The sequence below is a fragment of the Electrona antarctica genome (genome assembly GCF_951216825.1).
Source record: "Electrona antarctica genome assembly, chromosome: 6".
NCBI lineage: Eukaryota > Metazoa > Chordata > Actinopteri > Myctophiformes > Myctophidae > Electrona > Electrona antarctica.
Window position 1 is genome coordinate 2840053 of NC_136811.1, and position 16387 is coordinate 2856439.

General features: G+C 42.8%; 1 long non-coding RNA gene across 1 annotated transcript in view; it reads right to left on the reverse strand.

Annotated features, from left to right (window-relative positions):
- The window catches only part of LOC306924878, a 38258-nt gene extending 25374 nt beyond the window's left edge, over nucleotides 1-12884 (reverse strand). Inside the window, exon 1 of the long non-coding RNA XR_013790221.1 lies at nucleotides 12560-12884. This is a non-coding gene — a long non-coding RNA (uncharacterized lncRNA). The remainder of the gene's footprint in view (nucleotides 1-12559) is intronic.
- Between the last annotated feature and the right edge of the window lie 3503 nt (nucleotides 12885-16387).

Genomic DNA, 16387 nt, shown 5'->3' on the forward strand with positions numbered 1-16387 from the left:
ACCATTATGATTCATGTTAAAATGTAGTCCTATTCGGCTAGACACAGGTTTGCACAAAAGGCAAATTAATTCCTAATCATTATAATAATAATTCCTAATCATTATAATACATATACAAATATAAATAATATATGTATACAGCCAAATTAAGGCATGCTGTACAAATTGGTAGGCCTATTGAGGAAAAATGGTTCTCCCATGACAGAGTGCAGACACAGACAGACAGACAGACAGGCAGGCAGACAGACAGAGAGACAGGCAGGCAAGCAAGCAGGCAGACAGGCAGGCAGGCAGAGCTGGCATACAGGCAGGCAGATACGACGCGCGCGCGAGCGCACACACACACACACACACACACACACACACACACACACACACACACACACACACACACACACACACACACACACACACACACACACACACACACACACACACACACACACACACACACACACACACACACACACACACACACACACACACACACACACACACACACACACACACACACACAAATAAGCTTGCTAGCGCAATTGTTATATGCGCGATTGAGTGAACCAGTTTGACTTCGCCATGCGCGATGCGATCCACAGCTGTAATTAATCGCGGACTGATTCAGTTTGCATCTAGAAATCAACGCTAAGCCATGGAGCCATCCATGGAGCCATCCATGGAGTTATGGTTATGTCCGCATCATATAGTGAGCAATGCATCGCCTGGTGTGCCATTTGAACAGTATATATCGTATCATTCCACTCCCCGTCGGAATCTCACTACCCACGGCCACCCGTGTCCCCGCGTCCAGAGGCTCCACACCCCGCCTCCTCTTGTCCCCGCGGTTACAGAGCTGTCAGTGTCCGCTGGCTACAGATCACGCTATAAAATATAATATAATATAAATATGGTATATGGGGACTGGAGACAGTGGAGAGTTAGATTCTGACGGCGGGGAAAACCATTGGTGCTGCTGGGGGACCGACGCGAGCGCGCTGCTCGTGTGCCCACAGTGCATGCTGCATGGGCAGCAGCAGCGACACAGCGCACTGATGATCATTTATCATGCATAATCGACTGATTATTTTATTGTTTGGTGTTTTAACTTATTTGAAGCCCTAAGATTGATGAGGGGAAGGGGAGAATGTAACCAAGCCTGTAACCCCCGTTACTATACCTCCGTTACTGTAATCCAGATTACACCTTTTAAAATGTACTCTAAGACGTTACAGTTACCGTTTTTTTGTACTCTGATTACGTAACGGCGTTACATGTAATCCGTTACTTCCCAACCCTGAACTTAAAGTATCCACTCAAGCAAAAACGCAATACTCATTTTTTGTTTTCATACTCATTATTAATGTCCTCATCACTACCCAGTCAAAATGCCCTCCCCTTTTCCATAGCCATCCTATACCGTCCCCCTGGTGCCTACACCCTTTTTCTAGAGGAATTCTCTCAATTCCTATCAGAATGAATAAAGGTGGCCTTACACTAGCCGATTTCTTTCAATCTGAAATCTGATAGCACCACACACTACAGGATAATCGGAGCGGGGCAGAGCAAACATCAAACATTCTTGATGTTGATCGGGCCGATCCCGATCGCGCTTTGAGCGGTCGGGCACCCCCCGAGCGTCAAAAATGCCCGATAATCGCCTAGTGTAAGGCCACCTTAACTCGTGCTGACCATTTGGCCATAATAGGAGATTTCAACATTCATTGTAATGACAAATCCAACTAACTTAATAAAGCCTTTACATCACTCATTGAATCCCTTGATTTTTCCCAAACCGTTACAGAACCCACACACCAAAATGGTAATACTATAGACCTTGTCCTGACCCGTGGCATCACAATCCAGAATATATCAGTGTCTCCATCTGCCCCATCTGTAACCGACCATTGCTTCATTGACCTTACAGCCTTGATCCCCTTACCCTCCATTAACCACTGCCCCTCAAAAAGCCACTGCATTAACAATACAGTTATAATAGCACTAGAATCTGCACTGCCAACTGTCATCATTCCTTTTAATATCTATTCTGGATCTCTCGACAATTTCACAAATGTCCTACTCGATGTTATAGATTCCATCGCCCCCTTCAAAACTAGAAAGCGCACATCACAGAATATTACACCATGGTTCAACAGAGATTAAAATAGGGTGCATTCTGTATCCCATAACGCAGTTTATAGTTAAGGGACGCAATAAATCAACGGCCTCTGCATCCACGGGATGCACTACTGTACTGTTTTTTATTCTAGTTTATTTTGCTAGCTTTAGTTATAATAATCATTTCTTCTTGTTTTCTACATGAATATAACCACATTATAACCATATAAAATGAAATGGGAGTTAAATGCTGCAATTTGTAAAAATGGCAAAATATGACTCCTAATGTCCTTGAAGTGAGACTCGTAAAATGTCCCTGGGACTCATCTGAAAGACCATCCCTGCATCCCGGGACTCATTACATTGAAAACCTATTTACGTCACTGGTTCAACAACAATACAAGAGCCCTTAAACGAACATGTCGAAACCTAGAACATAAATGGCGTACAACTAAGCTTGAGGTTTTTCTTTTGGCGTGGGATGAGTCAGTACACACATACATGTGCTCTATCATGCTTAGTGTCAAATGTCATGCATGTGAACTTATGTAGCTAATCAGCTATAACGTATTATACGTTAGCTGATTAGCTACATGTAACTTATGTAGCTAATCAGCTATAACGTATACGTTATAATTATAACATAACGTATAATTATAAAATAAGAGTCGACAAGAACGATTACTTCCGCACCCTGTACAGCTTCGGGATGAGCTGCATGTACATCTTAATTGTACATCTTAATTGTTTACACGTCATGTCAAGTGGGTCACTTCATCATATCCTGTTGGTCAGCAGAGATAGAACTTTGGCCCAGACCTTGTTCCATCTAACGCCGGGGCTCCACCGGACGTGTTGCGTCTCCGTCGTGTGCGTCAAAAAACGAACCGGGGCAATTTTAATGCAGTCACGCAACGTGGGCAGTGGAGCCACCCTTCATTGATTAAAAAGGGAACATTCCCTGACGGTGACGGAGACGCGACGCACCCGGTGGAGCCCCGGTGTTAGGTCATTCATATTTTGTCACCTTACTCTTCATATCATCATTTTACTCCCTGCCTACTGCTTGTTTACACAGGGTTGTTCATCTTATCCTATTAATGTCATGTCACCATCCACGTGCCTAATCATCTCTATATTAATCCTTTATATTAGTTTATCATATTTATATTATGGATTTACTGACGCCAGGTTCAGATGCAATATCTTATTGGGCTCCATGAGGTCTGCCAGCCACAAACTCACTGTAGCCCTGTTTTGTTTTTAGTCAGCATGCAGCTGCTCTGATATATGCAAGTGTGACCTTGGCTATAGTGGGAGTCAGGGAGTGTTTTTATCTGTTGAATGTTCACAGTGCAGGGAAAGTTATCTTCAGGTTGCCTGGCAACGCCAGCTTGTGTGCTCTCCCGGCTTAAAGCATCATCAATGTGCGGAACTAAGGCGCGATTCTTACTCCTATTTTAGAGCCGAATAAAAGTCGGTTCGGCTCTGTAGAGCCTACAATGTGACGTCATTTGAGGTTCGGGGGGGCGGGTACCGTCCTAAAGTCGGCTCTTCGGTGCTACTGAAAATTTCTGACGAGCCGAAATCATTTCGGCACTACAGCGCCGAAACAGCGGTAAAATAAGAGTATGAATCGGCCCTAAGGAGATGAATTCTACGTCACGACACCAGTCTCATCATCTATGTGCTGGACCAATGAGCTCTAGCCAACCAGCGCCACCGTAGGACATTACGGATATTAACTATTTGCCAGCCAATTAACTAAATATCAACAAACTGACAGTATTAAGCCATGGAACAAAGCTGTGAAGGAGGATTCAGCATTCGGACAATTGGATTATTACTCTAAATTATTTTGTTATTGTACTGTATCTGAATTCCATTAAATTTCTCTGTAAATTGACTTTATACCTACTAAAACCTAATGTTAAACCTTCCTCCAAACTTTATTTGCGTCTGCCTCCAAATTATTATTTAAGGTCTTTCCATTTTTTAATGGTACAGTGGCTGTCATTCAGGATTTAAAGGGCTATTCACTCATTTTTAAGGTAAAGACAGCACTGTATTTGGGTCTCCCTGCTGACCTATCGAAGGCATTTAAAACTATTACAGTATTCATCTAGGTATCAATTTTATACCTGTGTAATGGTGTAATGGTGGACTATCAAAGATTAACACGAAATCAGATCAACTTGAAACCGCGTCTCCGTCGTCCTAGTAACTTGTGGTCCTACACGAACCCTACACTGCGTAGCTGTCCTCGTCAATGCCAACTTATAGTAAGGGCATTTTATCAGGTATTTGACCAATCTGGGAACTAAATCGTTACCAAGACATTTCTTCACCAATGTGTTTCTAAAGGTGTCTAATAACATGTACTAAAAGTTTGAAATTCAACTCCTGTGGGAAATTGAGTTATTAGCAGGATATGTGACCATACCCTTAACATCCTATAGAAGGCAAAACATTCTTTAAGTAGCATGTGACATATGAAACTAGGGTGTTTTCATGATTCTGAATCCATTCCAAGCATTAGATTTGCACAAAAAACACTCCTTGGGCTAAATTAGGCCATATCCACTTGACCAAATGTGCTGACCTCATCACTTTGTATGGCCGTTTTCCTCCCAAGGAGTGTTTTTTTTGCAAAACTAATGATTGGAATGGATTCAGAATCATGAAAACACCCTAGTTTCATATGTCACATGCTACTTAAAGAATGATGAAATTTGGACTTTTTTGCCTTATATACGATGTTAAGGGTATGGTCACATATTATGCTAATAACTCAATTTCCCACGGGAGTTGAATTTCAAACTTTTAGTACATGTTATTAGACACCTTTAGAAACACATTGGTGAAGAAATTTCTTGGTAACGATTTAGTTCCCAGATAACAAAACATACCGATCTGATTCTCGCACACTCACACTGCGTTGTGGTTGCACACCCTTTAGCCCTGTGTTTTGTTGTTGTGATTGTTGTTGAGAAACAGGAAGACACTCGCCTTCTTCCTGTGACTATCTGTGTACAACAATTCGTTTTATAAATGCAACTATGAGTAAACATATGTGTCAAATACATTAACTATGCAGCACATGTAATGCGTCAATATAAACGCATCAATGAAAGAATAAATAAATACATGTATACCGTAAATAAATGAACGTTTGTTTCTGACGGGGTTCGAACTTTGTCCTCCGTTTGTCAGCATAAATCTCCCCAGTCATGGAGCGTAGCCTACTACAGTGAGCCATTCTAGCCATGACATTTTGTAATCATAATCAAATCATAGGTTATAAAAGCAGCCATCACAACTTAACTCAAAACGGACTTGGGAACTAGATTAACTTGAAATCTCATTCATCACACCGATTTCGGAAATGGCTGTTTAATACAGATTTATTTCTATCATCTCTCACCATCATCACCTATACGTTCACCTTATGGTCATCATGTTATACAGGCTACATAGAAATAGTAAATGCATATGTTAAATTAACAATTTGTAACATGACCTAAATATGGCCAAAAGCCACATTACACTGACGTGTCTTGGCCAGTCAATGTGCTCCAAATTATCAAAGCTAATGGTGCTAATGTTTCACACACAATATTCAGCCCATTTAAAGCGTCAAAATAAACATATCAACGGATGACTGAATAAATGAGCCATTGCTGCCCGATCAGTGATCACTTACACCTGAGTAATTGGGGTGTGATTAACAAACATATATAAGGTGGTGCAGAACAAACAATTGTGTGGGAAGTAGGAAAGAGAGATCAAGAGAGATCAAGTTTATAGCAAGTCAAGTCATTCTTTGGAGATGGACCCAGTGAAGTAGTATAAACTCCATGAAAGTCTGCCAGCTTGTGCCACAACACCGCAAGCAAAATTTAATTTCAAGAGGACGGCTGAGCACTATATGCTTAAGGGTATGTATTCTGTTACACTATCAATTCTACATAATATATGTGTCTTATAAAATTAGAAATGTAATGATTAGAATATCAAATATATAAATACAGAATTGATCAACTCTAATCTTATGTGGCTTATGTGTTCACATAAGCCTGAGTAGATGATCAAATGTCTAAAAGTATCTTGGAAAGCTCTGCTTTACATTGAGATTTTTCTCATTCATTTGTACTAGATGGAGTCCTTTATTACCTCTGCCAGCGTCGCAAGAACGAGGAGCCACATTATGCAAAGGTAAATGTGTTTCATGGTTACTTTTAGTGCTCTGCAGGAGGATGCTAAACGCACACCAGTCTTAGTAGTGGTGCCAGCTCACGGCAGAAACATCTAAAGAGTTAAGTCTTAAAAAGACAAAAGAGTGGCTGAACACACTGATAGCCAAAGAGCCGATTATTTATTAAGATGCAGAGTAAAAACCAACGTTTCGGCAGTACAACTGCCTTCTTCAGGGTACTTTTAGTGCTCAAACAATTTAATTGATCAAAAGAGGAATCTTAACCCATTTTGGGCGGGAACCCCTTTTGGTGTTTTAAACATTATGTTATAATTTAGCTATTGAAAAATAGCAGCTCTACAAGCTCATAGCGCGACACCGAGTGACGCGCTATGAGCTTGTAGGTCTGCTATTTTTGAAAAATCGTGAAAATATTTATTTCAGAAAACTGGAGGATTTAGAAGATTTTTTTTTAATTTCGAGGTCAGGCCTAAATGGGTTAAAGGACCACTTCACCACTTTTAAACCTGTCTTCATATAGTGAGGATGAATGCAAAAGGCTATATATAAATCATATGATCATATGGGTTGAAAAGTGGTGAAGTGGCCCTTTCAGTATCTGTCAATCTCATCTCTATATGCTATTTACCTATGCAGGTGGTGGCATCGGCTGCTGAGGCCTCTTCCATCTTTAGGGAGTTCCATGCCAGTGATATCGGTGGTCACTGCGGTGTGGAGAAGACCCATGACGCAGTGATCCGCCGATATTACTGACCTGGGATGCAAAACGACATCCGCAAATGGGTAAGTTGGAAGGGTCAAGGTTCATCCAAATTAATATTCTTTGTACATGCTGGCCAATTTAGGAAAACAATGTCAAATTGAAGCATCAATTTAAATTCATGTGCTTGTAGATCAGCTTCACTTACTGTTTGTGCTTGACCAATAAGGCCTGTGATATACATTAATGTTCATATCATTTGATTTAAGATCAAGGAGTGTCCAGATTGCCAGGTAAAGCGGGGGAACCTTAATGAGAAGGTCCAATACCAGCCAATCTCTGTGAGTGTTCAACTGAATATAGCATGCATCAACATTTGCTGAGATGGGCTACCAACATATGTCGAATTGCCTTTATTTTTCAGGTTAAGGAGCCATTTGAGCTGGTCGGTATGGACCTCATAAAGCTGAAGACCACAACATCTGGCAACACGTACATTTGTGTAATGGTGGACTACTTCACCAAGTGGTCGGAGGCTTATCCCCTTCCAAGCAAAAAGGCTGAGGTAAAATAAATACATAATTTTTTTTTTTTTTTCTTCTTCTTTCCCCAAGTGTATCTGGAGGATCCTCACAGAGGAAGGGTGGGAAAATGGCCCCAGAGATGCTGGGGTCATACACCATCACTGAGATAAAGGGGAAAGCGGTGTACTTGGTTGGGAACAAAGGAGAGAAGCAATTTGCTAATTTGGACCAGCTTTCACGCTACATAGAGCCAGAGGAGAGGATTCCAGCAATGCCTAAAGCCAGCTGGAACCTTTCCTCTGGCTCGCCCCCCTCCACCACTTTGTCCTTTATCTCCTCCTCCTGGTCCTCGCCTTCCCCAACTGTCACCCAGTCCCTCCAGCCCTCTTCCTGACCTGGGCCCTGCACAGCCTTCATTCAGCCCCTCTGGGCCTCCTCCTGCCCTCCACCACCCACAGGCCCCTCCACTGACCCCCCCACCTGCCCTACACCACCCACCATTTGCAGGCCCCTCCACTGACCCCCCTCCTTCCAAATTGGGCTATAGGGATGGTAAATCCCATTTAATAATGCAACATCAAGAATAATGATGCCCAATGTATAACTTTGAATGTCTGAAATGTTCTATATTTCCAGTTCTCACAGCGATATGGACGGGGAGGACAACGGGCCAAATTTTGTGGGCCAAATTCACCAGTTTCAAGGTCCTGACCGTGGATCTTCACAGCCTGGCACCCGGAGAGAGATTGCACAGTGAAGTAAGTCTTGTTTTGCAAAGTGCTCTCTTTGATATTAAAGTAATATTAAAGTGATTGTTTCTTTGTTTGTTTTTTGTAGATTGTGAACGCTTATCTGCTGTGGGTGGCCCGAATGGCCAACAGGCCAATAAAGGTCCTGTCGGTGGAGGAGACCACAAAAATGTGGAACAGTTCCATCAAGGGGGTGAAAAAAGTAAGGATAATGGTTGCTTTTAAAAGTGTTGCTTACAATCACACCATGTTAACAAATTCAATGATCACTTGCAGATTGATGGCCTGGAATGGGAGCTCATTGTGGGGGTAGTGTGTGAGAAAGGGCACTATACACTGCTAGTAAGTGACCTTTAATCTATTAAAATTAAAACTTCAAAGGCTTAGTTGTAAATATAGTTGCATAAAGTATCCTATCTGCTGAAGGTCCTGTATCCTGAAGAGGACCGTGTGCTTTTCATTGACCCAATGGGTGCAGGTGCTGGGCAGCTAAAACTGGCTGAAAACGCAACAAGGCAAGTAAATCAAGATGTATTGTGTTTTATGATATGTAAGTAACAAACTCAGAGCTTATATGCGGAGGATGCGTGGGGGAACAATTTCACGGCGGTGGCGCTGTGACACCATTCCCCATCCCCGCCAAAGGGATTCCACAGCATGTGGGGTGTTTGTGTGCAAAGTAAGATTATATCCTAACAATGTAATACATTCTTAAAGAACACGGCTAACACTAACTTCACCTGTATTTAAGCTTGCAGAGATGTTGGTGTTGGGCACTAGGGTGGAGGAGGACCTGCTTGACATAGATGCTGTCAGATTCAGCATGGGAATCTCCCTCATGGAGAATTCTGGTAGGGTTCAATCAAATGTATTTCATCTTCATCAAACCAAAAGATTTGACTTCAATTAACTGAATGTGCAATTTAAATATTTTTTAATAGATGTTCTGACACATCTGTGTCGTTTTTGTGGAGAAGTCAACACGGGGACAGCATCGCTGGAGGATTGGGTAGGAAACTTTTATCATGGAGAGCACATTTCTTTACATGGAGAGCACATGCTTTCTTTAACCAAAAAAAAATGACAATATATCCATCTTCTTTCAGATTCAATGCGATACATGTGCATTGTGGTTCCACTGGGTGTGTGTAGGAATTACAACCACAATTGACCACTTGTGGTTGTGCCCAGCCTGCAGATAACCCAGTGGAATCACAATGCCCATGTTGAGCATTTCCATTCCTTTTTTTTTTTTGAGGGGCGCTGTGGCAGCCAAGACTGTGTTTATTTAGAGCACTTTAATAAAGCCAAGTCAATGGACTGTTTATTTAGAGCACTTTGGGAAAGCCAAGTCTATGGACTAATGTATATTTAGAGCACTAAATGACAACGGAAGAGGTCATGTGGCCAATATAAATACAGCGGGCGCCACTCGCATGCATCACACAAGAAGTGTGATATATATTTTTTGTTTTCTTTAAGTATGCCCCCGTGATGTCATGTGGCAGCCAGGTCTATGGACTTGTTATGTTGGCTTTTGTGCCTGGCACTGTTTGTGCGTGCCCCCAAAGACACCGCTCACTTCACATAAGAGTGTATTTTTTTAGGGGTGCTAGCCCCTCCTATGCTCAGTTTTGTGTGTACCCCATAGCGATTATATGATTGGCTGAGCATTGGAATGTGAGGATAAAGTGAGGACAGAAAAGTGAGGACGCGAAAATGTATGATGATGCTCCTCACTTTTTTCTTCTTCTTTTTACTTTGGGGGCCTTTTTATTTTTAGGGCCCAAAAACATAACCCGTCTTGTGGCTCTTGACCTAGTCTGGACATGCAGACTTCTGCAAAGGTTAAAATTTTATTTAAAGGCAATGTTATTTCGACAGACCTATGCTGGGTTCATCGTTTACATTATCCTATGGTTTCAAAGTACAAATTCTAATTTGGATAGTATATTGTTTAGAGTACACTGTCTTTGCTTTACCTGTGTTCCTAGTTTACTGAGGCGATATTTGTCTCTCTTGATTTGATGCATTTATCCCTACTAATTGTGAGGCACTCTGGATAAGAGCGTTTGTAAGTTCAACCCTACCAAAGTCAATTTATGGTGCATTACTACACTGCCAATCGATGTCACCTGCTCCAAAAGCATTAAGCAGACTGCTGTCCTGAGGTGATCATTAGCAATCTGACATGTTTACACTGTAGAAAAATGGCAAGAATTGTACTCTTGTGTACCGTGTATGGGATGTGAACAATTAAAACACAACTGTTGAATCATACAGGTGTTGGCTGATTTACTATGCCTCTTCGCTCTTTGAGTAAATGGTGTGGGGGTTTCCCCTTGAGGGTGCCATGTTGTTCAGAGTATCTGAGAGAGATTGTATTTAGTGCCGTCCTGAATATTAACTTCACTGTTAAGTCTCTGTAGGCTAAGTGAAAATATTTACAATCTCACATATATCCCCACATACTGAGCACTGATACCATCTTTGGAGTACCAGAAGACTATGCAAGGTTCACTCCCAAACTTTGGGTTTTTTGGGGCTTTTACCATCTTCCTCTTTCCTCAGTCCTAGAAATAATTGGATATTCAATCTAACTATATTTCAAAATAATGTACATCTGGAATCCTTTCTTGACTCCCCCTCCATCTAATCCCCACTCACTGAATGATTGAGGCCCCTGGCTCTCTCTCTTCTCCTCTGTCTACATTTCCTTCTCTATCCCTATTTCTATTTGGTCTTTGGCATATTCTTTGTTTTCAAAAAGCAAGATTATGTAGGCTACAATGTTTTTTTTCATATTTTATTTGTTCTCACTTTCTGATGGACGCTCCAATGCCTGGCTTTCCGAAATTACATCATAGGCCAGCCAAGTGTATGGACTTTAAATGTTTGTCAAAAAAGAGCCCGTATATAAATGTACATCCCAGCCAAAGTCTATGGACGGTTTGTGTAGGGCAAATGTTTATAAAAACAATTTTAGGAATAATAACATTGGGCAAGAATAGTATAGTACGATCCTGTGTTGTCGTGTGTACCTTGAATTGGCTTGATATGTGCAGTATGCAGATGTGAATTGACACCGATTTTGTGCCCGACTTGTAATATGCCTACAAATATTAATCAAAGAACAAATTTAACATTAGCTTCAATAATTTGGTCAATATTCAATCATTTGTAAATTGTAGCACATTGGTAAACGTTATGCTGCCAAAGGGAGGGGTTCGAATCCCGTCAGAAACAGACATTAATTTATGTATTTTGACGCATTACATGGGCTGCATGCTATACTCCAATGGCGATAGTTACATTTCTAAAGCATAGGCTGTGTATTGTTGTTGGAGATAGTCACAGGAAGACGGAGACGGGGTTGTCTTCCTGTTTAATGACAACAAAACATACTAGGCTACGGCTAAGGTCCACATCCACAACGCAATAATGTGAGTGTCCGTTTGCCCAATAATCGGATCGGATAACGGATTGGGTATGTTTTGACATTGTGACAGAAAAAAAGTGGCATTTGCGATTCTGTCGCCGTTAGAACATCTGCTTGTTTCTACAGCGACAGGTTAATATGATTTCATCCAAAACCGATACACCGGTGAGTTATCCGGTGAGATGTCCGCACTTTTGACTCCGAGTTGAACAAGGGGTGAGTTACCCAGTTACTTTAATTAGTTAATATGGGGCTAGCCTCGGAAACCCAGACGTTTTTATTTCCAGGGAGAAAAAAAATGTCTGGGTCCGAGTCCACTTATAGTGCAAACATCACTCACTCTCTGCTGATTTCTGACCGTCTGCACCTTTGTTAAATTGACACGCACACGCACACATATACACACACACACACAATGAAATGAAATGAAATCTATATTTACCCAGGGTATCTGGGCTAAGCTCAAGAACTTGTTTCCAGCCAGGCCCTGCTCATAGAACACATTTCATCGTAGTGGTTGATGCCTTGTTCAAGGGCATTTCAGCGGTGGTAATTTTAACGTGTCGGACGGCTGATTCGAACTGGGAACCTTCCGGTATCTAGACCGCGCCGCTATCCGTTCGGCCACCGCTGCCACACACACTCCTCTCACTCTCTGTCGCTCTAATTAATTAGTCTCATGTCTAGCAGCTGCGCATAGTTCCTGCCGGGAGCTGCCTATGCCATACAAAGCATAGGTGAGTTCCAGGCTAATATGGGGCTACTTCTAGTTAAGTTCCAGTTAAACACAATTGTGTAAAACACGATGTGTTTACGAACCTTCAGTCGCATTGACGTCCACGCGCAGTTTGCTGCGATGCTCCAGTGTGTCCCGTCGTCTCTCCAGCAGAGTTTCTACTAGTGTCTCTATCTCTCTCTGAAAGAGGCTGCACATGAACTGTTCCACCGAACTGAGGCGCTCGGTGACAACACACGATATGTCCTCTCTCACCGACGCCATGTGTTCATTTATCGACAGCCGTAGAGACTCCATTTGGAACATTTCACCTCCTTTATGAGACATTTTTCCACAGCGCTCTTTGTTGTTGCTGCTCAGCAACAACAAAAGCTACATGCAAAATACTTCCGGGTTAACGACAACGTGGTTCAAGCACGCGCAATAAAGGAACCAGCAGGCACTGTTGCCTAAATGTCTTTCGCCCCCTGGTGGAGGGATAGTTATATGGAAAACACGCACGCGTGCTTAAGCACACACACACGCACACAATTTCAATTCAAAGGAGCTTTATTGGTATGAGAAAACATATGTTTACATTGCCAAAGCAAGTGTCAAAATATAGTTGAAAATTGTGAAAGTATAGTTGGAGGGGAGATTTTTTTGTAAACAGATGTCACATTCTGTCGTTATGTTATCTATTATACATTTGAAAACATGTGCCCAAGCGCACGCACAGGAACACAAGGCACCAGCTACTACGTCACTGACACGCTGCAACACGCTGCAACACACACTGCAACAACACACTAACACGTCACACACTTACCCTCCGCGTCGTTGGTTCCCTATCTCCTCATGTCGCGCCGCACGGCCACACTCGACACCAGCCGCGTAAAAATTGTCATCGCACTGCCACTAAAGCCGGCTCCCGTCCACACTCGCAAACAATATCAATATCAATAATAAACACAAACACGCCACAAGCACCGACACCCCCGCCTAATTTGTTGCCACGTCTATGAAAACAAGCACAGAAAAAATGCCATTCAACACGCTACTTACACACACTACCACTCGCTTACAATACGCGGACCTGGCAACACTACATTCCCTCTCCCATTGGCTCACAGCCCACCACGTGACCCACACAGGGAGGGAGACGATTGCGTGATGCTTCTATGTACAGGATTCTATAGGTCACCACTTTTGGTGTGACACACACACGGCTTCTGTTTACTAGAAGAAGAAGAACTACACAGCGCACACTCTGATTCTAACTTGGACACTTACCATCATGCTAACACGACCGCGTCGACACCTGGCGTGGTACAAGCGGGACAAACCCAGGCGCATATATGGATACCAACAACAACACTACACGCACACGCGCGCGCTGCAACAACAAACAGCTACGTACAGTGTGTGTGTGCGTGCGTGCGTGCGTGCGCGGGGGGGGGGGGATTTGGATCGCCTCGCGATGCCGCGACAATGGCACTACACTACACAGGGCTCGCCAGTGCCACTACGTACTCGCATTTGCGCCTTACAATATCACCGTGCGAATTGTAACATTCACTTTGTAGCACCGCTGCGACTACACAATCCAAACTACTTTAGAGCTACACGTTGCGCCGTTTACATCCACAACAATGTGTCACTCTCTCGGTTCTGCACCGCTGCTGGAGAAGTATAGCACTGTCGAAGGCAGCGCAACTACTCCCCCCCCCCCCCCACACACACACACACACACACACACACCCCAGAGAGGGAGGAGAGAGAAGAGAGCGAGAGAGAGACAGAGCACACACGTCTTCACGTAGGAACACACAGACAAAGACAGCGCTTTCCAGTCCTTACCTTTTCTCTCACATTGTTTTCTTAGCTTTGTGACTGACCAATGAGAAGCAGATTGTATTGTCTGCAAAGCAACTATGTGTCTGTCACAAATAAAAGTTCTGTCCTGCAAGCCCATGTCATGTCAACACAGACAAGGCAGCTGTGCGCGCGGTGACTCCTGCAAATTACACTGACCCAATATTATTTTGTACAACCTAGCAAAGCATAACATATGATGGAGAATAGGCTGGTCTCTCTTTTTACAAGACATACGCCATTGCATACAGGTTCTCAACCTTTTTAATTTCAAGGACCCCCATAACTCTGACAGTAAAACCAAATGGACCCATAAGAGTCCCATTTGATTCCATTTGTACAGTATCAGAGTTAAAAGTTATAAAACAGTCCATTTGGTTCCATTTGTACACTCTCACAGTTACACACCTGTAGGGTCCACTTGGATCCATTTGTACACTCTCAGAGTTACAGACCTATAATGGGTCCATTTGGAACCCCCTCAAGGAACCATGAGGGTCCCTGGATCACACCTTTGAGAGCCACTGCTTTCAAAAAATACATAACTAATATAGAGCATATTTGATCAATTTAATGTTAGGCTACAGATTATTTTGACATCTGAATTTAACAGAACCGCCCACGCACGACACATGCACATGCACGACGTGCACGCGCATGTCCACATCCACATGCACGCGCGCATGTGTCCTCTTTTTGCTCATTCAGAATATGGTATGCCTACACACTTAACATAATGCAAACACGCAAATTGCGCAAACGACTGCATCGACACCTGGCGTGGAACAAACGGGACCAACCGAGGCGCATATATGGATAAGAACAACAACACTACACGCGCGCGCGCGCACGCGCTGCAACACAAAACAGCTGCATAAAACGCGTGTCACTGTGGACTTCTGTATCTGTGGACTTCTGTATCGCAACGCGGGGCAACGCAACTCTGGGATGAGCGGGCCGAAGGCCCGCGAAATTCTAGTAGGCTACATAGAATAAAGCTATTTTGAAACAAATAGCAGCATTTGTTTTTGCAGTCTTGTGCACTTTTTTCTAGGCTATACAAAACAAATCACACCCAGAAGTGAGAGGTGCTCTTATCATACATCCTCCTATAGGCTACATATTCCGTGCTCAGCCAATCAAATCATCACAAATGGCATTCCGGCCAATCACAAATGTGCATCTTCACTTTTCTGTCCTCACAAGAGAGAGAGATAGAGACAGAGAGAGAGAGAGGAGAGAGAGAGACATAGAGAGAGTTTTGCTGACTGATTTTGTAAATCTTAAATCACAGTATGTGATGGTGCGGTGTACGACACAATAAGACCAGACCAATGCCGAATGATGACTAACATGAAATAACACAAAAGAAACAAGCAGCCATTGCTCGAGTTCAGCGGCATTTTACCACAGCTAGAAAATCGCAGAGAATCAGCGCTAATGAAATCCTAACTGGTCAAGTAAGCACTCCGCCCACTCTCTGCCTCTGATTACAGCCAAAATACAAAACCAAAATACAAATACAAAACCAAAATACAGCCAGAGGGAATGTCTTTCTGCAGGAAAATACCCCAGCACAATTATATAGTGGCTGATAGAGGGGAAAAAAGACATTTAGGATTAAATGTTGTCTATAGGCTACTATAACGTTAAGTTCATTACCTATAGAGCACCGAAGTCCTGACGTCACTGCCCTCTACTACCAGTAGAGGGCAGTGAGCGCCATGGTTCATGTATGTTTTTATAAGCATTGTACTCTCCATAGGGGGATTTTAGATCGCCTCATATAAGAACTGTGTTTGAAAAATAAACCGATCACCCCGGCCTTTTCACTCATATGGATATGAAGCATCGACTGTAGGTGGAAATGTACAAATATACCCAAAGAGTAACAAAATAAGCGTTAGAAACGAGCCAAACAACCCAGAGATTACATTTCCGGGTAGGCTGCTTCTGCCCGCAGCCCGTCGCACAACAGAAACTGAACGTTAATTACGTTTATTTTTATTTTTATTTTATTGATATATAATGTATCGTGGTTAGTACGAGTCGAGTCA